This window comes from Pinus tabuliformis, chromosome J (assembly GCF_031772625.1).
Source record: "Pinus tabuliformis cultivar Carrire ecotype Pingquan chromosome J, CPIR1, whole genome shotgun sequence".
Classification (NCBI taxonomy): Eukaryota; Viridiplantae; Streptophyta; class Pinopsida; order Pinales; family Pinaceae; genus Pinus; species Pinus tabuliformis.
In genome coordinates this window covers 775,373,877-775,401,156 of record NC_142295.1, presented here as the reverse complement: position 1 = coordinate 775,401,156, position 27,280 = coordinate 775,373,877, and positions in this window count along the sequence as shown.

The following is a 27,280-nucleotide window of genomic DNA, read 5'->3' as shown; positions in this document are numbered from 1 at the left end:
TCCTTTTCTTTAATCGTAGTGAAGTGACTAAACAATGCACTGAGTGAATGTGGCACATAGCATTGTGGTGGAAATTGTTCTACTTGGCCTATAGTGGAGCGCATATGACAGTTAATCCTAGAAGATTCTTCCTTGGAAGTATCAAAGGTGTGCACAAAGGGGAGTTTCCAGGATGACATAATCCTAGGAGGAAATTAGTAGCGAAATGAGTTTCTATTGGCCAGCTGGAGGTCCCACTATACAACTCATCTTGGAAGCAGTTCCCTGGATGGTTCACAATTGTGTGTAAAGGGAACATTCGAGATGATGTAAGCCCTAGTGGAGGTGGACACTCCACATAGTGGCAGTAAAGGATCTCATTGGTGGAGTGTCTAATAGTGAAGGTCCCTAGAGCCACATCATATTAGATCTCCTTCCATGGAAGAGAAAGGTGCAACAAAGTTTAAAACAGTCGAGGATGACGTAAAGCCAGGATGACTAGATGATTGATGCAGTAGGAGAAATGGCTTGGGACCCTTTATAAATTTCTTAAATAAATTTATTTCAAAACCAAAGGCTCGAGGCCCATTCTCTCTCCTCAATGATGACACATCACTTTGTTATTGGCATGTGATGATATTAGAATAGGGGACATGGAGCACACATTTTTTGCATTTTTAGGTGGTCAAAGGGGCCAAATATGGGTGACATGTGTCACCACTTAGGGGGCACAATGTGGTGATGTTGATGTACATATGACATCATCCTTGATGCTTGACCTTAGAAGGTTTTAAAAGCGTACAAGGGAAGTTTCATTGGTCTAACTAGGTGTTGGTTATATGTGGAGCAAAACTCACCCCAACTGGTTGTTGATTGGCCGAAATGTGTAGGAGTGGTTCCCACCAGGATACCTCATCCTAGTCCCTATATCCTGAAATGTTTTAAGAAAATGCAAAGAAGGTTGCTTCAAGCTGATAAATATCCTAGACATGGCAACAAATAAAGAAACATAGTGCAGGACTAATGGAAATGGTGGAGGGCGATCCCTCTAGACATGTAAGCCTAAAAGGCTTTCCCTAAAGGAAATCAAGGCATGCTAGGAAATAAATCTAAGAAAATGAATCTAGGAGGGAGTTTTTTTACTACTGACAATTCCATCAATTGGCTAAAATCTCGCCTAGGTCTCAACTTTGCGACGATTTCACATGTTAATGAGACCATGGGCCTCTGGGATAATTATAGTGAAAAATTGATCACCAACATATGTTTAAAAGGTCAAAATGGGTCAACCATTATTTGTGCTATGTTGGCAAGTGTTCCATATGTGGAATTGCGCCACATTTGTGGCTAATGAAGCTTGAATGGGTCGACAATTGTGTTTGGTTCTATTTAGAAAAGTCCATTATTTTTGGAATTATACCATGGTAGGGTGATAAACATTGAATAGGTTAGCAACTTGAATTGAGAATTGGAGTCAATGGAGATTTCCAAGAAGTATCAGTTCAAGGAAGCAAGGACCATGATGCGCAGAAGTAAATTAATGGAGCTTGTCTCAAACAAAAAACAAGACACTCTCGATCTTCCTTCCACACTATAAAGAATTAAATGGAAAAGAATGTTGGGTGCAGAAGATTTGACCAAATCTTAGAGTTCCATGCCAAAGTACATCTCGAGCATTGGAGAGCCATGTTGTCTATTCAGGAAAAATTTAATGGAGTAGCTCTTTGAGTGTGTAGGTTGGATTAATATTTAGTTCTCAGAACTAAAAATAAAATAAAAAATCTCATTCCTAAATTTAGGTCAACAATATAGGTTGCGTAATTTAATGCAATGACATGATGGAGAGTCATGTTGGAGTATAATCCTAAGCAGAGTGATGAGTTGTCAGAGACAACATTGTTCCCTGTGTAGAAAAGGAACAAAACTATTGTTACCAGTTGTACACATGTGGGGGGAATGCAACATTATTGAGTGAGCTCTGGGGAGATCTCTAGTGTGTAACTCTATTGCTATGAGAGGTTGAGTGTTCCAGTGTAGAGGAGAAGGCTGAGAGGAGAATGTGTTGAATATTGTATGAGGGTTGAGAACAATATTACACTATGAATGCAACAATATTTATGAGTTGCTGAAGAGATAAATGAGCTCATGTGTGTTGTTACAAAGTGAGCTAAATGAGGTGATAATTGTGTGTGTTTTGTATGAGTGAAGGATAAAATATAGATTAGAATGTTAAATTGGTGATCGTTGAGCTGAAACAAGGTAGAGTGAGTGCCATAACAAAGTGTAGTGATTTCCATATTGTGTGTAGGTTGTTGCCTACAAAACAGGGAGTTGGTGCTTCCATTGAAGTAGGTGTTTGAAGATATCTTAGAGGTTGGTGCTTCCTGCAAGTTGGTACTTGCAACAAATCCTTGAAGTTGGTGCTTCCTACTATTCGGGCTAGCATAAAATCTAAGGGAGTTGGTGCTTCCTCGGAATGTGTGCTCACTAACACAGATGATCTAATCTGAGTAGGTGCTCATATTTGACATCATAATACAAAAAATATTTGATGTTTTTTTCTCCCGAAAGGGTTTCCACATTAAACCTATTTGTTTGATTTGTATTCTACTCGTGGTGTTCATGTTCATGTGTTGATTTATTCATTTGTTGCACATGATATCATAGTGATCACTCACATAAGGAATGCCAATCTTGAATGAAAAATATGAATTGGCATAAAAGTTAAAATTAGCCTTAATACTGATTCACCCCCCTAGTATTAAATTTTTTTTCCTACAGAATCTCATGTTGATCCCACTACCACACTCCCACAAAACTATGTGTGGTTCCCAAATTGATTGCAATAGCCTTGCCATTCATTTTTCTAGCCATGAATTTAATAATGAATTCACTAGAAAATAATAATAGTACATAGATGGAAATTCAACTTGCCTAATGATATCAAACTCCACACTCCAAGCCACTCGATCAATGTCCACTATAAAACTTTAACAATCACATGAAACACTCAAATGGTTCATGTATACACACTTATCATACAAACTACAAGCCAATTAACCCTAGACAACTAACTAATAGAGATTACAAATGTAGTTCAAATGTGACTCACAAACAACTGTCCTTATCTAAGCTTTATCCCTCACAAGGTTCTCAATCACTTTTATTTTGACTGCAAGATGATCAAACAGGTAGTGGAGTTAAGGGAAGATTATACATTATACACATCAACTGCACAACTAAGAATTATATCTTGAACCAAGAATTAATTGTTTGAAGAAGGGTCTACATGTTTGTACATAGCTCGCTCTACTCTAGATTTGTATCCATAACCTGTAAGAAAAATAATCTTGGTCATAGATTGAGCTACCATGATGGCTATTTCTATGGTAGAGGAAGTTTCTGTAGCCATGGAAATGGTGTTCGATCCACTAATTTACTAGATTGCAATTTGTTCACATTGGTCTGCATAGCCACACATCAACCTGATAACTTTCCCTCCATGCACATGTAGAGAGACAAAGTTTCCACAGTCATGTCTCATTCTCTAACTTCAAATAAGCCATGCTACTTCCAATGGATTTTCTGATTTTCACTCATATCTCTCCATCCACCAAGCCAAAAGAAACCATTGGCAATAAAGGTGACGCTCTGAAGACAATATCTAGATCTAATATACCTTCAGTTGTAATACCAAATGTTAAAAATATTCGAAGAAGAAAAGGTATAATTATTGAGAGGAAAATTAACAATACACAAAGATGAAACATAATGCACGAAATTTACCGTTGGAAAACTCCAACTCCAAATAGAAACCTATAATAATGGAATTCCAATAGTCTCCTTGGCCAAAAACCACGGCCAAGCCGACCAAGTGAGCCTTCACTACTTACCTCCCTTAGCACCATTACAATGAATTATTCCCATCCTTTTAAAGGATCCATTACATGCAATCCATGGGAAAATTACATTGGGAAACCAAAAAACCATGAGCCCAAAACCACTACTATTGACTCAATCAACTTTGACACTTTCCCCAATTCAAGTTTACCTAACATCAATGCCATGCATTGAATTATTACTTCTTTACTAATACTTTTATGTGAAATGGATATCTAATTGAGAGACTTTTCTTGGGGTGAAATTTTGTGGCAATGAGATCTCTTTTCATTCTTTTCATGGCCAATGTTGGTTTGATGCTATAATAAAGTAAATTGGTTTATTTGGTTTCCTTAGATTGTGTTCATGGGATTATGTTCTTATTATTAGGCTAGTTTATATAGTGTTTCATCTTTCCTTGTTGAGATAACCCATCCTCAAAGTATTTGAGGAGAGTAGTTTATTCCCTCCCTTGATTTTCTTTGAAAATTGAGCTCTTGTTTCAAACCCCAGGGTAAGTTGGTTTATTTCCCTAGTTTTGTTTGAGTTAGGAATTATTTATTTGAGTTTATTTTACCAATCTAGTTTGTATCCTACACTTCATATGCCCTATATTGATAAGGCATGAGCCTAAACAATTTGTGGCATATAATTTTTTTGTTTTTCTTCTAAATTTTAAATCCATAAATAAAAGAAAAAACCCCTTTTTTAATTATTCCATAGTATATTCAGGATAAATTTATGCAAATTCTTGTTTTTATTATAATATGTTAACTTCTTGATCCCTTTCATTTAGACTGGAAGCATTTTAAATTCCATTTAAGAGGAATTTTCATGGTTTTTCATGCATTTTACAACAATATTCTGGGTTGACGTCACTTGATCATTTTCAATTATATACCAATGTAACCATGGAATGTTGTTGAAATTTTGTTCTTAAGTTTATTTTAAATTTGGGCTTCAATGTACTTACTTTTTGCACACTTTGAGTAGTTAATTTTGTTGTTGCTAGAAAGTTGTGTTTGCTGTTAACTCCGTATTTTATAGTAGACTATTGCAATCTATAGTTTTTCATGGTTTGGATGTGTTTTGAGAACCTATTTGAGACTCTTAAGGTAAACCTAGCCTTAGGATTGACCCATATCTATTGTGGTTCCTTATCTTGTGTTATACTTTGTTACACTAATGATTACACTAAAAAGGGAGTGAAATAGTGCAATGGCCAATTTTCATCAACTTAAACAACTTTGCAATCAATCAAAACTATAAACATAATCATGCATTGTAAGAGAAAATCATCAAATGAACATAAGAAAACATGAGATGGACATGGAAACCCTTGTGGGAGAAAACCAAAAATATTTTTATCTTCCTCATTTTTTATTACATAGATTTACAGGAGCCAACCTGCTAGAGGAACCAACCCCCAAAAATGAATTTAGAGGCACCAACCCTAAAAATATACAAGAACCAACTTTCTATAGGCTACAACTTGATTGCGGCACCAACCTCAATTATATGAAAGCAATGACTTGCGGTAGGCTTCAACTTGATTGAGGCACCAACCTCAATTATATGAAAGCAACGACTTGCAATAGGCTTCAACTTGATTGAGGCACCAAACTTGATGGAGACACCCAAATCCTTCTTTAAATTGTTGTGGAACACTTTTCAAAATATTTAAAATGGCATCCATAAGCTCAAATCACAACAAAATCAACTTATTCTTTAATCATCATCCTTCTGCAACATCATCATCTCATAAACCTATTCATAATTTAATATTGACAATCGGCATGACCCCCTACTCTAAAAAATTCTTTGCATATCCCCTCTTTAAAATCACAAAATAATCCCAACCAAAATTCAATTTACCCTTAAATTAACCCACAAAAACATTATAAAAAATAATTATTCTATAAATTTAACCTTTTGGGTTTGTTACCTATAAATTGGAATTTTTTGGAGGTTGTTCTGCGAAATGCACACTTGTTAATGGGAAAAGTGTCTACTCAGAATGCCCCTATCCCACTAAGGCGTGACAGTACCTTAGAAACAAACAAAGAAAACTATTTTCGTATTCTTCTTTATGAACTATAAACGAAGAGGAATAGGATGAACCAACCTGTGTCTTGCGCTAGTCCTTTGATCCAATATCTCTCCTCTTTGACAGCTTCCAGCTACCTGCTCCCTTACTTGCCCAACTTCACCAAGTTCCTGCAAGATCACAGAAGAAGAAAACTACACAAAGACATGGATTTATATTCATAAATAACTTAGGATCAGATTTAAGCTAAACATGCAAATATAACAAAACATCTTTGATACACAAGCATGTAGGAGAAACTCAAATAGTTTTATTGATATAACAAGAAGGTCTAGGAGGAGTTACAACCAATGATTCCTGATCCAGCATCAACCCCCCAGCAAAGGAATCCCCTCTTCACCTCCAACAAAGCATAAATCACCCAATACTCTGATCTCTATCTCAAAACCAATAGCAATTCTATGCAATGTACAAAATTCCAGCCTCTGGATCTCTGGGATGAGGGATCCATATATAGATGTATGCAAAGAGGATGAGTCATCTTATGATTTGACTAGTGGCTTCTCTCTTTCAGTTCTTGCTTCCACTTGGAGACTGAGAGCCTCTTACTCATCCTTGGTCGAACTCAGTGAGGCAAGTGTCATTTGGGAAGATTCTGGAAGCTTCCATTGTCTGTCCACCTCACGGAATGACACTGCCATTTGTCATTTCCCACTCAACGCACCCTGGTAGTGCATTTAGGTGCGTTGCAACGCACCTAGCTAGTGTACTGGGGTGCTATGCAACGCAACTAGCTAGTGGAGCAGCTGAAATGATCCTGATTTAACTGATTCTGAGCAGTTTCTGGTGGAGAACTTCTGGGAGAAGCTGTAATTTGTTGACCTTGTTCCTTTAGGGGCCGGAACAACACTTTTAGGGACTTAGGATCCCTTGGTTTATGGACATTTCATGCTTAGAGCTGTAAGGCACAAAAATGTCTATAACGACACTATTGGTCAATTAATGGTTTGACAATTTTCACTTTTGCAGGAAAAAATAAAAATTTTGGCCTACCTGACCAAGCTAGAACCCTCGACCTCCCATGGAGTGACAATACGCTTTACAAACTATGCTTGTAGTCCTCATTCAAATTCCACTCTAAATATTCATTCTACAGTGTACCTCAAAGATCCAATTCATGGTCACGTCATGCTCATCATGCCAGCCAGGTCATAATCATATGCCAATCCAGAGGAGTTGGGTCATATTCTTTTCTAGGTTATATCCATCACCTAGTCATATGCTTTGTGTTAGGTCATATTCTTCTGTCCAATCAATCCAAGTGAGGAGCTAGGTCATAAACTTCTATGGCAATGACACTGAGACAAGTCATAACTGTCTGTACCAATCAAACCACACAGAGCCAAGACATGTTTGTGCCAATCAACCACACTAAGGCAGGTCATATAGATTTGTGCCAATAAAACCACATAGAGGAGCCAAGTCATATACATCTATGCCAATCAAACAACATGAATTATGGTCATATACATCTATGCTAATCAAACCACATGGTGAGATAGGTTATAACTATCTGTACTAATCAAATCACACAGAGCTAGGTCACATGAATCTAGAAGTTATCCAACTCATCCTCCTTTCATAGGGATTAAGAATTTAGGGGTGTATCAAAGCACCTAGAGAAAATGTTTTGTTGTACACAACCTCATCACTGCCACAATCATATGCTTACTCATGAAATTCCCAACAATAGTTGATTATTCCATTTTTGAAATGTCATTCAACTTTATTTTCTTTCCTAAGATGAGGCTGGGCTTTTCAACCTTTCTCTTGACACATTTTTTCCTAGGCTTAAAATGATCCTTTTCTGCTAACTAGAGGAGTGGTGACTATCTGGGAGAGAGGTCACCATCATATAGCATATCTAGAGTAAAAAACTATTAAGGAATCTAGTTTAGGATGAAGGTGGGAAAATGGTAGAACAAAATGCTGACAAAAATAGGGGGAGAGAAAATGGGTCCTCCAGCATAGATGTTGCATCTAAGGGAAAACGCAGAGAAGGGAAAAAAACAGGTGAGGATTCCAAAGAAACCTGTCACAACCTTGGTCAAAATTCCATGTAAAAGTTAATAAAGGAAAAAATAAGACCAAGGTCATGGGACACATATTCCAAGCTGAATGGTGGTAAGAACATCCTAGTGGGAGTTTATTCAGCTTATTATGGCTAAGGAAATTGGCAAAGGAAATGACAAAGGCTTTGGAAAGGCATGAAGCGTTTATTGGCATTTTATTTATGAAAATAAAGGAAGTTAGGAGAAAAGGAAGGTGCAAGGTCATAGGTTCCATGGGAGGAGGAAATTGAAGGAAAATAACGTAAAATGAAGAAAATAGAGGCCTCATTTATAAAAAGGCTTTCGAGGATCAATTGGAAAGATTTTTCTTAGGTTTACTCAATGTAAGCTTTTGCTCAAGGCTTGGTTGTGTAGCTTTTTGGCTAGTTCAGTTTTGGAGCTCTCATTCTAATCTCTCTCTATCATACTCTCGAATACTTAGAGTTTTCTTGGAGCACTATTTGAGAGTGTGGCATACTTGGATGCTTGGAGCAAGAAAGAAAAGGAAGAGCAGGAAAGCGCAAGATGACATTGGGATCAACAACTACAACACGTCTTTCTTGCAGGCACTGAGTTGCATGCATGTTTTCCTCACTAGTTTTGGCATGCATGGCATATGCATGTGATTTATTAGTCATGACTTGTTATTGGCATGGAGGCTTGCCTGGATTGACAGTGGATTTGGCTAGACTTGCCATTTCCGAGATAGTTGGTTCTCATATTTCCTTTAGCTTGGGTTGAGTTACTAGTTCCTAGAAGCCTTGGTTAGACAAATGCTCTAGAATCCCTGTAAAAAATTGGGTTGAGTAACTAGTCCTAGAAGCCTTGGTTGGACAAACACTCTAGAAGCTCTTGTTGGATTGAGTTACTAGTCCTAGAAGCCCTGGTTAGACAAACGATCTGGAAGCTTGGCAACAATTGTGGGTTGAGTTACTAGTCCTGGAAGCCTTGGTTGGACAAATTCTCTAGAGCCCTGGAAGGCTTGGGTAGATACCAATCTGGTGATGGTTTGTGATGTATGACCATGAGGTGGAATCATTGTTTGATGGGTTGAGGTGGTTTGGCCTATGGAAGCCTTGGCTCGGTTTTGATGGAATTTTCCATGAGATCCCACATTCATGCTTGCAATATGGCACGGGGGTGATAGGACGAATAGAGATTTGGCTCAACCATGTCTATGGTCGGGTGGTTCGTGGAAGTCCCAAACCTGGTTGGCCTTTGCATCATTAACATGAGGTTATGTCTCCTTGTTAATCCATGAGTATTGAACTAGTTTATATGCAGATTATATGGTTGTTGTTTCCTTGGTATTTATGTTTTTATTATGTTGGTTATGAACATTTATTATGACAGTAGCTATGTATGACTCGCATCATATTTTTACTTGTAAATGAATGAACAATGTATCTATGGCCTAATAGATGAAATTGCAGCTAATGTGTTGAGGCATCAATGCTTCTTAGCGATTCTCAGAAAAGTATGAGACCCCTATGCTCAGTTTTGTTGTTAAGACATGTAGATTTTGTGTTTGTGATATGATTGACAAAATGCCTGTCATGGCTAGTAGGAGTCCAGTCTAGTCCTTGTTGATTTTTTGCAAATTTATTTTGTTCCGCTGTGAAATTTCATTTCGAAAGGTGTCATTGACTTTTCGGTAGTGAACTGAGCTAGAAAATGTAGCAAATGTAGCACAAATGTCAGAGTCACAAGTCAATAAAATACTTTTCATCTTTTTTTAATATAAATTAAAAAATAATTAAAAATAAAAATAAAAATTTTTAATTTTTAATTTGTTTTCACCCACTAATATCTTTCCCCATGAATCATCCCTCGAAAACCACGTTATACAATCTTTCTACTTCTTTGATCGTTGGAGGTTGCCAAACCGACTTCTCCAAATTATTTATTAAATCAATGGAATTAGCGAATCCTATTAATTTACGAGTGCGGAGTCCTAACTTTCTCATCCCTCCATCTATCGATATTATTTCCTTTCACTCTCTAGTTTTGTTCATATTTTTCAACGAAAAGTTTGACATCAATTCCGAAGGGATTCGACGTGAGCATCTGAACCCCGTGAGCATCTCGAACTCGATTTGGGTAGTTGTGACATTCTGTGAATTTGAATGGGGCGAGGGAATAACAAGTTCTCCTCGCTGAACCTCAACGACATTTATGGGAAGAAAGAGCCGAAGCCCAAGCCTGCTGCGCCGACAACGAACGGAAACAGTGGTGGAAACCAGCTCTCGGGGTACATGCTCGTTCTCTCACGACAGAAGGAGCCGTCCCTTGTAGCCAAACACGAGGAAGACAAAACCATCTCCACCCCATCGCAATTGAAAAAGGAGAGCCTGGATAATCCATGGACAATCAACCCATTTGTAGTATCTAAGGAGGGTCATCAGAATGAGGAGGCGGCAGAGGATGCGCATGCAAATAATACAAAATCCAAAAGTGAAACATTTAGTTCGTCCAAACCTGACTTTCAGTCCAACGATCTTGTCACCCCCCGCTCTGGTGCTGCAAAGATTGAGGGTGAATCACGAGGTATTCCTGCCCGCAGGCCATCCCCAGTTCGGGAGATTCGGAATTGGGACGACGACGAGCGATCTTCAACACTCCCACTGCACCAACAGAAAGGAGGGAGGTATTTTGGCGATGGCCATAAAAATAACATGAATAATCATTATTCTAGTGGGAACAGACATTTGAATTTGGGTCGAGATTATCCCGTCCAGGGAGACAGCGGGGACAAAGAAAATGATAGTGGCCGTGGCGGGCAAAGGTGGGAACGTGTTGGAATGTTAATTCCAACTGCAGTAGAGAGTGCGGATGTGGACCGTGACAGCGATGGCAGGGCAGTGATCAGCCAAATCCGCCATCAAATCAGCAAGCACGCAGCCATACCAGTCACCCAAAACCACCGCAGCAAAACTGTCTTATTTCTCGGACTGCCTTCCAGCGAAAAGCTGTTTCCGTATATGCGACTCCGATAAACTATGGTGGCGCCGCGTGTCATTCGCCTGACATCAGCCGACGTCATTTTCTCGGGCGTTAAAGTTTGGCTGCAAACTGCCTTCCGATATCCACTCCAGCCGTCCGATCTCCTCGCGCGTCCTCAGCCGTTGATTGTCTAAAGCTGCAATGAACCTGCGTACGAGCCTGCAACGATTTAAATACTTGCATGGAGTAAAAACAAATTGGGTTGACCGCAGTTTTTTTTATTAACGCATTTAATAAATTGTCATAGTGGTGGATAGAACTCTTAAATTTCTTTTACGGCATGTAAATTTAAATGTCTTTTCTTTGGGAGTCGTAGTTTTTTTTATATGCCTTTTGTTTTAGCATTAATATAATATATAACGAGCCAAAAATGAAATATGCTCGTGGGTTGTAATTTGTGTTGAGCATTTTTTCATGAGAGGTGGGGGGAGCGTTTTAAAAAAAAAAGAGAGTGCACAGCAGTGCATGAAGAAAATAGCAGAATGTTATTGTTGCACATGAGATTTGTGTAACGCGCAGCAGCGAAAGAGCAGGGAGTGCTCAGGATGAAGACCAGCACATGAAGCAGGTGAAGACATTGCACAGTAGTGCATAGATTTTATTAATGAAGTGGATTTGCATTGAAATGCAAAAGAAAAGAATGCATAAGTTTTTTTTTGTAATGTGAAAACCCAGGAATGTAAAAAAAAGGGATTTCACTCAGATGTAAATGTAAATTTATTTTACAGAAGTATGTGTAAAATGTTTTTCACAGCAGTGAATGTAAAAAGGGTTTTACAGCAGTAAACCCAGCACAGTGAACTCTCAGGTGGAGAGAAAAGACAGAGTTTTTGTTTTTGATGGGTGAATGTAAGTTTTGGTAAATCCCTCTCAGCAAAGAGGATGAATGTTGTTTCAGGCTTTATATGTTAATCAATAGAAATATTTTTATAGCTGTGTAATGGACTGTTATGAGTCATTTGGTTTTATTAGCTTCGCTGTGCAAAGGTCCTGGAAGAAATGAAACAGAGAATTGCCTCTGTGGTGTTAAGTTTGTTTGGTTTTGGTATTTTTCCCATTTAAAAATACCCAACAGTGGTATCAGAGCTAGTCCAGGCTCTTTGAAGACTCAAAGAAGCTGAAGGAAGGTGTGGTTGCAGCAGTCAAACTTCTCCAGCAGTGTGAAGACTCAGCCAAAAGAGTTAAGGTGTTTTTCAAAGCTTTCCTTTCTGTTGCTATTGAAGAAACAGTCAGTGATTTAAAAAAAACAGTCAAGTATTTAAAGCCTAGATAAGAATGGCAAGGTCAAAGAAGAAAGCCTCCAAGCCTGCTAAAAATGTGTCTCCCTCCTCTACTAAAATAGAAGGCAATCCATTGGAATACATCTTTTTTGAAATCCCAAAGTTTGATGGAAACTTTGATGTATGGGAAATAATGATGAGGGCTTTCCTAATGTCTGAGGGGATTGAAGTCTGGGAGTCAGTGATTGATGACAACAAGATGGATAAAGAATCCATGGAATATGATGCACAAGCAGCAAAACTAATCTTGGATGGACTCCCTGATTCTGTGAAGAGGAATCTTGGAAAATATACATCAGCAAAGGATATTTGGGACAGACTGCATGACCTTCATGCAAAGGGAGCACTGACCATGACAATGAGTCAAGAAGAACCCATCATAGAAGCTGAGAATGAGAAGCTTGACCTCATCAAGCTTCAAGTAAAAGAAAGGGATGAAGAGCTTGCCAAGCTTAAGAAGGAGCTTGACCAATGCAAGAGGAAACATCGTGAAGAAGTCATATCCATGACAAATCAGCTGAATAGTGCAAAGAAGCAGGCAGATGCTTTGACAAGTCAACTTGAACAAAGACACAAGAAAGTGAATAAGCTTGTGGAAGAGATTGGACAGTACAAGGTAGAGGTCTCCTCCCTTAAGTCCGAACTACAAGAAGCCAAGAAGCAGGCACAAGAAGCTGAGAAGAAAATGGAGAGCAGTCAAGCAGAAATCTCCAAAATGAAGACAGACATAATCTCCTTCAAAATAGTAGCAGCTGAAGCTACTCGTAGCAAAGAAGAAATTGAGGGACAACTAGCAAAGAAAAATAATGAATGTGAAAAGTTAGAAGAAGAGATTGTCCTCCTCAGGAAGAAGGTTGAAGGGATGAACAAGATCATGAAGAGCTCTCAAGCTTTGGATGACATGCTCAGCTATCACAAATCTCCATCTGATAAATCAGGACTTGGGTATGTAGCTGAACCCTCAAACAAGCATGAGGATGCTTTAAGCAAAGGAGATGTGAAGAAGCCACAAAGAAGGTGTGATGCTCCTAGTTCTAGCAAAGGCAAGGAGAAAAATGAAGGTTGCAATAGAAGAAATCCTCCTCCAAGTAGAAAACCAGCTCCAAGAAGAAATGTAGCTGATGATAAGAAGGCAAGAGGCAATGGTGATCATCAAAGGATCTCAAGGCAGCAAGGCTTCAGAAGTACATCAAGAAAACCTCCATCTCCCAGGTACCAAAGTTCATTTTATGGTTATTGTTACTCTTGTTCAAACTTTGGTCATATGGCAAAAGATTGTAGAGCATTTCATGGAGATAGATGTTGTGATCTACGACAACCTCCAAGAAACAATTTTAGAAGAAATCATGAAATGTCATTCATGAACAATGTTGAATGTTTCAAGTGTCATAACATCGGGCATATGGCACATGACTGTAACTTGACATGGGCTCTTACAGAAGCTAGACCCATGCAAAAGAAGAAAGTTACACAAGTATGGAGAAGGAAGGTAATACAATCTGAAAACCCCTTGAACTCCCCAGTGGATCTAAATTTGTTTTGAGAAGAGTCTGCTAAAAGAAGACAAGCACACATTAAAGGGGAGCTTGTAATTTTTTTTTGTTTGCTGAACTGTATTAACAGTCATTTGTTGATGGAGGATGTATTGCAGCGCAGCAGTTGCAAATGAAATCTTTGTTAATCCCTCTAAAAGGTAATATGCAGCAGTGATGAAATCAGCAATGTTTTTGCTTTGTGTTTATGCACAGAAATGCGTAAAGAAGAAAAGATGGCAGCGCTGAAATGTAAAGAGCAGCAGTGAGATAAGAGAAAAATGCAAAGCATGGAGACCCTCACAGCAGTGGGAAGACAAAACATAAAACAGCAGTTTGGAATTTTTTTTTGGAGCACATGGATTAGAATGAACCGCAGTTTTGAATTTTTGCATGGCAATGGAAGGTAGTTTCCTTCTGTGTAATGTGAGAGAATATACTCACAGCAAAGTGAGTATAATACACAGCAGATGGAAATGTTTTGTATTGGGAATGAAAATGCAAAGCAATGAGAAGAAAATGAGAAGAAGGCAAAACGCAGCAGAGCGTAAATGCCCAGTGCCTGAGAATGCAATGAATTTTTTCACACAACAGTAAAAAAAATGTAATATTTTTTTTTGTATGCAATGCAACATGCACAGAAATGGCTAAAGAAAAATAGGGACAGCAAATTTTTAATGCACATGGGTGAATGAGAATGTGTGTGGCAGCAGAAAATTGGAAGGAATTGCACAACAGTGCATTGTGTAAAAAAATGAAGACTAAAATTGTGTGAAGCAAGGGTGCATGAGAAAAGGCAGCAACCTGTGTTATTTTTTGTGTGGAGAATGAAGTGCCAAGAGTATGGGCACAACAGTATGATGAAACAAAAAGGCAGCGACAGTGAAAATTGCAGAGGCAACGAAGCAGCAAATAAAAACCCAGGGATGACAGTCTATGGTTATGGGTATGGATAGCAGTGAATATGAAAAATGCAGCAGCAAGAAGTTATGGACAACAGCATGATGGCAAGAAGGAGAAGCACACAGCAATGCAAATAAGAAAATACAGCAGCATGAAGTTTTGTTGAAGAAATAAAAGTTTTGAACAACAACACATGCAAAAGAAATTTTCCTTGCAGCAGTAAAGGTAAATGTAATGAATTTGTTGTTCATTGAATTGAAATGCAATATATGCAACAACAGTGAGTGTAAGAAATGTTTACACACAACAGTGTAAATTTGTAAATTGGGACAGTGTAATTGTTCCAGAAAAGACAGAGTATTTTGTCTTTGAAAAGTGCAGAAGCAGTGCAAGTGTAGACACAGCAGTGTGGGATAGACACAGTAAAGAAGATGGCACAACAGTGCAGCAAAGAATATGCAGCAGCATAAAAGAACAATGTAATGAGTTTGCACACACAGCAGTGCAATGATTGTTTGTTTTGGAACTGCATTTTAAGCAGTCATTTGGTGAAACCCTCTGTTAAAGAGGAAGGTGCTTTTCAGCACAGTGTCATGGTGAATCCCTCAGTCAAGAGGAAGATGCTTTTCAGCATAGTGTGGTAAATCCCTCTATCAAGAGGATGATGCTTTTCAGCATAGTCACAGGTGAATCCCTCTGTCATGAGGAAGGTGCTCTTCAGCACATTGTAATGCTGAATCCCTCTGTGATGAGGAAGGTGCTCTTAAGCACAGTTTCATGTTAATCCCTCTATTAAGAGGAAGACAACTTTGTTTGTTTGTGAACTGCATCAGAAGCAGTTGGTGAATCTCTCCATGTGAGGAAGTGTTTGGGTAAGATTGAATGCCCAGCAGTTGAAATTAAAGGGGAGTGTTGGAATGTTAATTCCAACTGCAGCAGAGAGTGCGGACGTGGACCGTGACAGCGATGGCAGGGCAATGATCAGCCAAATCCACCATCAAATCAGCAAGCACGCAACCGTACCAGTCACCCAAAACCACCGCAGCAAAACCATCTTATTTCTCGGACCGCCTTCCAGCGAAAAGCTGTTTCTGTATATGCAACTCCGATAAACTATGGTGGCGCCGCGTGTCATTCGCCTGACATCAACCGACGTCATTTTCTCAGGCGTTAAAGTTTGGCTGCAAACTGCCTTCCGATATCCACTCCAGCCGTCCGATCTCCTCGCGCGTCCTCAGCCGTTGATTGTCTAAAGCTGCATACGGACCTGCGTACGAGCCTGCAACGATTTAAATACTTGCGTGGAGTAAAAACAAATTGGGTTGACCGCAGTTTTTTTTATTAACGCATTTAATAAATTGTCATAGTGGTGGATAGAACTCTTAAGTTTCTTTTACGGCATGTAAATTTAATGTCTTTTCTTTGGGAGTCGTAGTTTTTTATATGCCTTTTGTTTTAGCATTAATATAATATATAACGAGCCAAAAATGAAATATGCTCGTGGGTTGTAATTTGTGTTGAGCATTTTTTTATGAGAGGTGGGGGGAGCGTTTTAAAAAAGAGAGAGAGTGCACAGCAGTGCATGAAGAAAATAGCAGAATGTTATTGTTGCACATGAGATTTGTGTAACGCGCAGCAGTGAAAGAGTAGGGAGTGCTCAAGATGAAGACCAGCACATGAAGCAGGTGAAGACATTGCACAGTAGTGCATAGATTTTATTAATGAAGTCGATTTGCATTGAAATGCAAAAGAAAAGAATGCATAAGTTTTTTTTTGTAATGTGAATACCCAGGAATGTAAAAAAAAGGGATTTCACTTAGATGTAAATGTAAATTTATTTTACAGAAGTATGTGTAAAATGTTTTTCACAGCAGTGAATGTAAAATGGGTTTTACAGCAGTAAACCCAGCACAGTGAACTCTCAGGTGGAGAGAAAAGACAGAGTTTTTGTTTTTGATGGGTGAATGTAAGTTTTAGTAAATCCCTCTCAGCAAAGAGGATGAATGTTGTTTCAGGCTTTATATGTTAATCAATAGAAATATTTTTATGGCTGTGTAATGGACTTTTATGAGTCATTTGGTTTTATTAGCTTCGTTGTGCAAAGGTCCTGGAAGAAATGAAACAGAGCATTGCCTCTGTGGTGTTAAGTTTGTTTGGTTTTGGTATTTTTCCCATTTAAAAATACCCAACAGTGGTATCAGAGCTAGTCCAGGCTCTTTGAAGACTCAAAGAAGCTGAAGGAAGGTGAGGTTGCAGCAGTCAAACTTCTCCAGCAGTGTGAAGACTCAGCCAAAAGAGTTAAGGTATTTTTCAAAGCTTTCCTTTCTGTTACTATTGAAGAAACAGTCAGTGATTTAAAAAAAACAGTCAAGTATTTAAAGCCTAGATAAGAATGGCAAGGTCAAAGAAGAAAGCCTCCAAGCCTGCTAAAAATGTGTCTCCCTCCTCTACTAAAATAGAAGGCAATCCATTGGAATACATCTTATTTGAAACCCCAAAGTTTGATGGAAACTTTGATGTATGGGAAATAATGATGAGGGCTTTCCTAATGTCTGAGGGGATTGAAGTCTGGGAGTCAGTGATTGATGACAGCAAGATGGATAAAGAATCCATGGAATATGATGCACAAGTAGCAAAACTAATCTTGGATGGACTCCCTGATTCTGTGAAGAGGAATCTTGGAAAATATACATCAGCAAAGGATATTTGGGACAGACTGCATGACCTTCATGCAAAGGGAGCACTGACCATGACAATGAGTCAAGAAGAACCCATCATAGAAGCTGAGAATGAGAAGCTTGACCTCATCAAGCTTCAAGTAAAAGAAAGGGATGAAGAGCTTTCCAAGCTTAAGAAGGAGCTTGACCAATGCAAGAGGAAACATCATGAAGAAGTCATATCCATGACAAATCAGCTGAATAGTGCAAAGAAGCAGGCAGATGCTTTGACAAGTCAACTTGAACAAAGACACAAGAAAGTGAATAAGCTTGTGGAAGAGATTGGACAGTACAAGGTAGAGGTCTCCTCCCTTAAGTCCGAACTACAAGAAGCCAAGAAGCAGGCACAAGAAGCTGAAAAGAAAATGGAAAGCAGTCAAGCAGAAATCTCCAAAATGAAGACAGACATAATCTCCTTCAAAATAGTAGCAGCTGAAGCTACTCGTAGCAAAGAAGAAACTGAGGGACAACTAGCAAAGAAAAATAATGAATGTGAAAAGTTAGAAGAAGTGATTGTCCTCCTTAGGAAGAAGGTTGAAGGGATGAACAAGATCATGAAGAGCTCTCAAGCTTTGGATCACATGCTCAGCTATCACAGATCTCCATCTAATAAATCAGGACTTGGGTATGTAGCTGAACCCTCAAACAAGCATGAGGATGCTTTAAGCAAAGGAGATGTGAAGAAGCCACAAAGAAGGTGTGATGCTCCTAGTTCCAACAAATGCAAGGAGAAAAATGAAGGCTGCAATAGAAGAAATCCTCCTCCAAGTAGAAAACCATCTCCAAGAAGAAATGTAGCTGATGACAAGAAGGCAAGAGGCAATGGTGATCATCAAAGGATCTCAAGGCAGCAAGGCTTCAGAAGTACATCAAGAAAACCTCCATCTCCCAGGTACCAAAGTTCATTTTATGGTTATTGTTACTCTTGTTCAAACTTTGGTCATATGGCAAAAGATTGTAGAGCATTTCATGGAGATAGATGTTGTGATCTACGACAACCTCCAAGAAACAATTTTAGAAGAAATCATGAAATGTCATTCATGAACAATGTTGAATGTTTCAAGTGTCATAACATCGGGCATATGGCACATGACTGTAACTTGACATGGGCTCTTACAGAAGCTAGACCCATGCAAAAGAAGAAAGTTACACAAGTATGGAGAAGGAAGGTAATATAATCTGAAAACCCCTTGAACTCCCCAGTGGATCTAAATTTGTTTTGAGAAGAGTCTGCTAAAAGAAGACAAGCACACATTAAAGGGGAGCTTGTAAATTTTTTTTGTTTGCTGAACTGTATTAACAGTCATTTGTTGATGGAGGATGTATTGCAGCGCAGCAGTTGCAAATGAAATCTTTGTTAATCCCTCTAAAAGGTAATATGCAGCAGTGATGAAATCAGCAATGTTTTTGCTTTGTGTTTATGCACAGAAATGCATAAAGAAGAAAAGATGGCAGCGCTGAAATGTAAAGAGCAGCAGTGAGATAAGAGAAAAATGCAAAGCATGGAGACCCTCACAGCAGTGGGAAGACAAAACATAAAACAACAGTTTGGAATTTTTTTTTGGAGCACATGGATTAGAATGAACCGCAGTTTTGAATTTTTGCATGGCAATGGAAGGTAGTTTCCTTCTATGTAATGTGAGAGAATATACTCACAGCAAAGTGAGTATAATACACATCAGATGGAAATGTTTTGTATTTGGAATGAAAATGCAAAGCAGTGAGAAGAAAATGAGAAGAAGGCAAAACGCAGCAGAGCGTAAATGCCTAGTGGCTGAGAATGCAATGAAATTTTTCACACAGCAGTAAAAAAAATGTAATATTTTTTTTTTGTATGCAATGCAACATGCACAGAAATGGATAAAGAAAAACAGGGACAGCAGATTTTTAATGCACATGGGTGAATGAGAATGTGTGTGGCAGCAGAAAATTGAAAGGAATTGCACAGCAGTGCATTGTGTAAAAAAAATGAAGACTAAAATTGTGTGAAGCAAGGGTGCATGAGAAAAGGCACCAGCCTGTGTTATTTTTTGTGTGGAGAATGAAGTGCCAAGAGTATGGGCACAACAGTATGATGAAACAAAAAGGCAGCGACAGTGCAAATTGCAGAGGCAACGCAGCAGCAAATAAAAACCCAGGGATGACAGTCTATGGTTATGGGTATGGACAGCAGTGAATATGAAAAATGCAGCAGCAAGAACTTATGGACAGCAACATGATGGCAAGAAGGAGAAGCACACATCAATGCAAATAAGAAAATGCAGCAGCATGAAGTTTTGTTGAAGAAATAAAAGTTTTGAACAACAACACATACAAAAGAAATTTTCCTTGCAGCAGTAAAGGTAAATGTAATGAATTTGTTGTTCATTGAATTGAAATGCAATATATGCAACAGCAGTGAGTGTAAGAAATGTTTACACACAGCAGTGTAAATTTGTAAATTGGGACAGTGTAATTGTTCCAGAAAAGACAGAGTATTTTGTCTTTGAAAAGTGCAGAAGCAGTGCAAGTGTAGACACAGCAGTGTGGGATAGACACAGTAAAGAAGATGGCACAACAGTGCAGCAAAGAATATGCAGCAGCATAAAAGAACAATGTAATGAGTTTGCACACACAACAGTGCAATGATTGTTTGTTTTGGAACTGCATTTGAAGCAGTCATTTGGTGAAACCCTCTGTTAAAGAGGAAGGTGCTTTTCAGCACAGTGTCATGGTGAATCCCTCAGTCAAGAGGAAGATTCTTTCAGCATAGTGTGGTTCCCTCTATCAAGAGGATGATGCTTTTCAGCATAGTCACAGGTGAATCCCTCTGTCATGAGGAAGGTGCTCTTCAGCACATTGTAATGGTGAATCCCTCTGTCATGAGGAAGGTGCTCTTAAGCACAGTTTCATGTTAATCCCTCTATTAAGAGGAAGACAACTTTGTTTGTTTGTGAACTGCATCAGAAGCAGTTGGTGAATCCCTCCATGTGAGGAAGTGTTTGGGTAAGATTGAATGCCCAGCAGTTGAAATTAAAGGGGAGTGTTGGAATGTTAATTCCAACTGCAGCAGAGAGTGCGGACGTGGACCGTGACAGCGATGGTAGGGCAGTGATCAGCCAAATCCGCCATCAAATCAGCAAGCACACAGCCGTACCAGTCACCCAAAACCACCGCAGCAAAACCGTCTTATTTCTCGGACCGCCTTCCAGCGAAAAGCTGTTTCCGTATATGTGACTCCGATAAACTATGGTGGCGCCGCGTGTCATTCGCCTGACATCAGCCGACGTCATTTTCTCGGGCGTTAAAGTTTGGCTACAAACTGCCTTCCGATATCCACTCCAGCCGTCCGATCTCCTCCCACGTCCTCATCCGTTGATTGTCTAAAGATGCATACGGACCTGCGTACGAGCCTGCAACGATTTAAATACTTGCGTGGAGTAAAAACAAATTGGGTTGACCGCAGTTTTTTTTATTAACGCATTTAATAAATTGTCATAGTGGTGGATAGAACTCTTAAGTTTCTTTTACGACATGTAAATTTAATGTCTTTTCTTTGGGAGTCGTAGTTTTTATATGCCTTTTGTTTTAGCATTAATATAATATATATAACGAGCCAAAAATGAAATATGCTCGTGGGTTGTAATTTGTGTTGAGCATTTTTTTATGAGAGCTGGGGGGAGCGTTTTAAAAAAAAGAGAGAGTGCACAGCAGTGCATGAAGAAAATAGCGAAATGTTATTGTTGCACATGAGATTTGTGTAACGCGCAGCAGCGAAAGAGCAGGGAGTGCTCAGGATGAAGACCAGCACATGAAGCAGGTGAAGACATTGCACAGTAGTGCATAGATTTTATTAATGAAGTGGATTTGCATTGAAATGCAAAAGAAAAGAATGCATAAGTTTTTTTTTGTAATGTGAAAACCCAGGAATGTAAAAAAAAGGGATTTCACTCAGATGTAAATGTAAATTTATTTTATAGAAGTATGTGTAAAATGTTTTTCATAGCAGTGAATGTAAAATGGGTTTTACAGCAGTAAACCCAGCACAGTGAACTCTCAGGTGGAGAGAAAAGACAGAGTTTTTGTTTTTGATGGGTGAATGTAAGTTTTAGTAAATCCCTCTCAGCAAAGAGGATGAATGTTGTTTCAGGATTTATATGTTAATCAATAGAAATATTTTTATGGTTGTGTAATGGACTTTTATGAGTCATTTGGTTTTATTAGCTTCGCTGTGCAAAGGTCCTGGAAGAAATGAAACAGAGCATTGCCTCTGTGGTGTTAAGTTTGTTTGGTTTTGGTATTTTTCCCATTTAAAAATACCCAACAGAACGAAGTTATGGATATGGAATGAAGTAGAATGCATTCCACGGTTAACTCTATAGCTTTTCTTCATTCATTAAAACGCACACAGAAGTTTATAATGTTAGATATAATTAATATTGTAACAGTTACTTTTCATCTGGTAGTAGAAAACTCGAGATTTAAAAATCACAAGGATATGTTAAATTCATAAGTATATAACATATTAATATGCATATACCGTTGCATAAAGAGCAGTAGGACAGTATAATAAAAGATATATATGATCGATTACTTTGCAGGTTAGTTAGTATGTATGAGTTTAATTTTTGTCTAATTTAAAATTTACTAAATTTTTATGATATTTTTTTTTCTTTAAAATTATTATTTTTTTTTAAAGAATATTATGGTATTTATGAGGTGAGAGGGATTAAATTTTTTACTTAGAATTTAAAATGGAGAAGAGGTTTTGCATTTTCACTAATTTAATTTCTCTAAGTGAATGATAAACAGGTAATTAAGATAGTTCTAAATTGCTTCTAGTTGAGAGCAACAACACTACATTTTTAGATAATCATCAATATGTATATGTATATGTTCTTATCTCTTATTTCCATAAACACTAAACACTATTTTTAGAAAGCATGATATCAATTTCACCAGCATGATAATATGAATTTTTTTAATATTATACAATTTGAATATGACCTAATTAATTAATCATTTCATAGAATCTTTTATGTGCAATAAATTCATCTTTATATAAAAACACTGCACTAGGATGTCACTAAATAATTTTTTTTATTGGTATGTCTCCATAGTGTGCTGCTTTATTGCGACAGAGTCGATTAAAAGTTTTCATTTCTCTCTGTTTTAGATTTAATTTAATACATTTTTTATTGTAATCACATAGTCATATACAAACGAAGATCTATGATTTACAACTTCTTTCTACTATATGTTTACAAATAATGTAAATTTTGTAATTTTCAAATGGTCACATTGGCATTGGCATGATCAATTGTAATTTTAAGACTAACATGGTTGCGACTAGTGACATGATTATGGCCTAAGTCAACTAGGAAAGTCAACTAGGAAAGATAGATAGAAGACAAATGTTCTACTATTCTATTTTTAGTGGGAAGATTTGTACTATTATGCATATTTTAGGTTTAAAAAATAATACAATTTATATTTGAGAAAGAAAAAAATTAGTAAAGGAAAGTGAAAGAGAAGACATTGTGCACACAAAACTATTCATATATTACTTACAAAGTCAAATTACAAGCTACATAAATAGTGCTCATGATATCCAATAGATTCAAAACAAGGAGAATATTGTTGAGAATCTCTCAACAAAACTCCAACGACCAACAACCAAATCCTACCTATATACTTTTTTTCCAGAGGAAAAATCTGTAACCTTTTATTTATAAAATGAAAAGTTACAATTGCAGATGCATGATGCATTTCCATAAGCTGCCCAATGGGCTCGAGTGCCATGGCACCCTTCGCAACGTTACATGACTAACGTGCGAAAATAATGAGAAAAGAAGAGAGAGAGAGAGAGAGGGAAGAGAAGTGAAAGCAAAAAACACTGAATTACATATGTGAGTAAGACTCACACTTCAGGTTTTTCTTCCTTTTTTCTTTTCGACCTTGCGCCACTCTCCTTGAGTGGGCTCGATCGAGGCTATGACTAACTGTGTTTCCGCTTTCTGCGGGCCTAATTCCTTGTCTGAATCTGATGTGTCTGATTGGTGGTGCCGCTTTATCCCTCCCATGTTTTGGTCATCGTTTGCCTTCTCTGCCTGATTTGGGTGAAGCTGTGAAGCCTTGGTGTCTGATGTGGTTTCCTTCTGATTCCCCGTTTCTTGGGAAGCCTCAGATTTCTCTGTGGTAATATCTTCCTCTTCGGCTTCTGATTCTTCATCTTCTGAGACAAGAGGAGAAAAGAACCATCCTTTCTTCTGCTTCCCTTTTTGCTTTCTTTTGCTGTTTACTTTTTTGGCTTCTGGACATGTGCTTTGCAAGTGTCCTGTTTGTCTACAGAGCCTGCACCTAAAGGTAGTATTTTCATAGTCTAGTGCTTGCAGCCAATTTTGTTGCTTATAGATCAGCCTTATGTTGTCAGGGTAGCCCTTTACTTAGATCCACTTCCACACAAATTCGTGCGAAAGTGAAGATCCTTTCATCAATCCTTTCCATGTCTGTTTTGATGTATTTCCCTATGCTGTTCCCGATTCCTTCCAAGACTCGTTCACTCCAGAAGTGTAGGGGAAGGTTATATAAACGAACCCAGACCGACACTTTGGAGACCATCATTTTGTTTGGATCGAAATCTGTAAACCATGGGGTCATGAATAGCCCCGTCGTTCCCCAGAACCAAGGCCCAACATTGATGATTGTATCTCTGGCTTCCTTGGATGCAAATCTGACTATGAAGAACCCTTTGGAGCATAAGTGTATATCGCATTCCATGGTCCAATTGGTGAATATCCAGTGAAATAGATTCGTTGGTGTTGGCCAAAAACTGTTGAATTGGCATATTAGGGCCTGTGATTCATATGACTTAACATAGTCATCCAGCCCTGTGGAATCAAAATTAAGGGCTGGAGTTTGCCCTAGTTGGTCTACTATGTATGGTCGAGGTGTATATCCACCTTGATCTGGGGGGGATACTGATTCTTTGTTGCCTTGGAGAATGCTTTTATAGGATGGAGCTCCCTTCGGTTTATGCTGGGGTGTTGTTTTCCCCTTTTCCCCTCCTGAACTGCTTGGCTGTCCGTGAGATGGTGCCCCTCCTCTCAGCCTGGGATTCAAGACAATGGTTTCTCCTGGTCTGATCTCGTAACTCCCAGGGTTCTGTTGTCCTGGAGAGACCACCTGCCACTGACTAAATGTTGGATCTGGCTTGGATAGCCAGTCAATGCACAAATTTTTTGCTTTAGCAGCGAAACAGAGCTATCTGCACTTACCCATACTAAGAAAGATTTCTTCTCGGGGGTTTTAATAAAAATCTGGAAACGATTTTTAGTTAACTGATATCTGCGGTTAGGCTGCGCTCTACCTGAAACAGTGTCTATGCTGGTTTCCAGATGGTCTAGCTGTGTGCATTCTTCCAGATCTCGCCTCTTATTGGGTCGATCTGCCTTTTGTATGAAGAGAAACGCGCGCCCTTTGCTCATTCGATGTCTATTCCTGCCGATCTGTTGCCTGGGTTCTGTATAGTCTTGAAACTTGCTCCAATCTGTTAGATCCGGCATGGATCTGTGGAATTTGAGCCATGCATTTGTGTGATGGCTTGGATCTGCTGCGTACAATCCCCCATCTTTGCATGCAAAGGACGGCAGTGGAGCGATTGGCCTTTTGAACAGCCAACTGGCAAGGCCTGCATAAATCGGCCCAAACCCTGACGATTCTCCGCCCCCGAAATGGATTCTGAGCCAAAAAACAAAGATTGTCTGCCGATCTCTGTCTTCGTTCAGCTTCCCGGTCTTTTCCTTCCGATCTACCTTTGATTTGTTCAGCCCTTCAAGCATATCTGCTATGCCAAGAGCGTCGGGATCTTCCCTGGCGATGGGCCGAATAAACACATCCTTACAGGTTGATCGAAAGGGTTTCGGGAGCTCCGTCAACACGCACTTGAGGCCGAACCTACAGAGGCCAGAGGCTATGGCCGTCCCTTCCGCGCCTCCTCCAACAATCGCCCAGTTGGTGACTCCATTTTCGGCGCAGTGAAAGCTCACTACGATGGCCATCTTCGTTCAATCCTACCTATATACTTACATTACATCATTACAAATATTAATACAAAAATGAAAAATTACAATTCACATGTGACATCTATCTCATTAGTCTTCCTCAACACTTATCCCCACTCTGAAGTCTTCAGATAACACTATTTTCACCACCACAATATTCGAGCTTGCCATTCAACTCATTTAAGACAACCTCCTCTCACCATCTTTGATGAACTTTGTATAATCGATGCTTCTTGATCTCCCTAAGAACAATATCAATAGTGGACTGTATCCAACGATCAGTTATGCAACTAAACTTTATACACACATGGATCTCATAACATTACTTGTAATTGATGCTTTTGAAGCCGCACAAGAACTTCCATCAACATATAATAGACTCATACAATCAAATCAACGATACATTTTCTGGGTGCCTAAAAATATTGAGAACCACTAATTTGAACTATATTCCTTTGTTCATTGTTCATTAATTGGTTCTAACCTTTTACAAAACAAAAATATATAAAAAAATATAGTTAACAATATGATGCATTGACACAACAACCCAACAAGGAGTGTTCCATACAAGAAAAGCTCTCCAATAGCTCCAACAAATAGAATAACAAGACTTTTTTTAAATATAATTATAATTTGTTGGTGGTTGTTCAATTCAACAAAAATAGATGAAGACTATGACCAATAATTCATAAATATGCAGAATATCATTGTATCTTAATTCAATGGCAACAACCCGATTACACATCCGTTTGTCCATAAGTCTCACAAAATGCCACTGTAAAAACACGTACCTTCATATCACAGCGTGAGAGAGATTACGTTCATCAATACAAGCATATATTATGCATAAGGGACATCACATTGAATCACACATATAGGTTTATGGTTGACATTTTATCAAGAACTTGCTACAATTAGTAGATGTGGGAATTTAGACAGTGGATATGATAATGAGATGGAGATGCCCTTATATTGCAACCATCCCAATACACACGAAGTAGAAACAACTTCATGTGATGTGATGCTACTAGATTGCAAGAGCTTTTTTCCTTACACTACGCTTCTATTGGAGTATCGAGGTTCAACAAAAAGGATAACTGGTGTTCTATTCAACCTCCTTGAAAGACACAAGTAGTGTTCAACAATTAAATTGTCATATTAGAAAATGTTCTTATACACCTAGGATTGTCATCCTTTTCAAAACATGGCTTCTCCTTTGACAACAACATTCCAAAAAAAATTTCACCTGTACCCAACACATCTAGCATTCCCTAGGTTAAATTTCTATCAAATAATGGGTTTTCCATCAACTTGAAATCTTGTTGGATGTTTACCCTCCTCTTATCTACATTAAGGGCAGTACTCGTGTAGAAATTCTCAACGTAGATCACCTGATAATGCAATATACTAAAGCAAAATTCTTGATCTACTTCTACAAACAAACTCGCAGAAGCTTAATCGATTATGAGCAAGATGAAATAAAACACATATAACTGAGAATGAGAAAGAAATCACACATGAACACAGAAGAATACTCTGGGGAAAGCCTCAGCTAAAAACCCCGATCTCTATATTATAATATAAGTGGAAATATGTTTGGATTACACAAAACTTTAGCCCACAAGCTATCCAGCTCTCTGTACAAACCCTCTGCTACTCTAGATAGTTAAAGGCTTCTCACAAACCTTCTCCTCTACACTCCAAACCTCATATTTCCTTGCGAAGTTTTCCTTGGGTTCCAACGCTGCCACCTATGTGAATTAGCATCTAAACTTAGAAGTAACTAT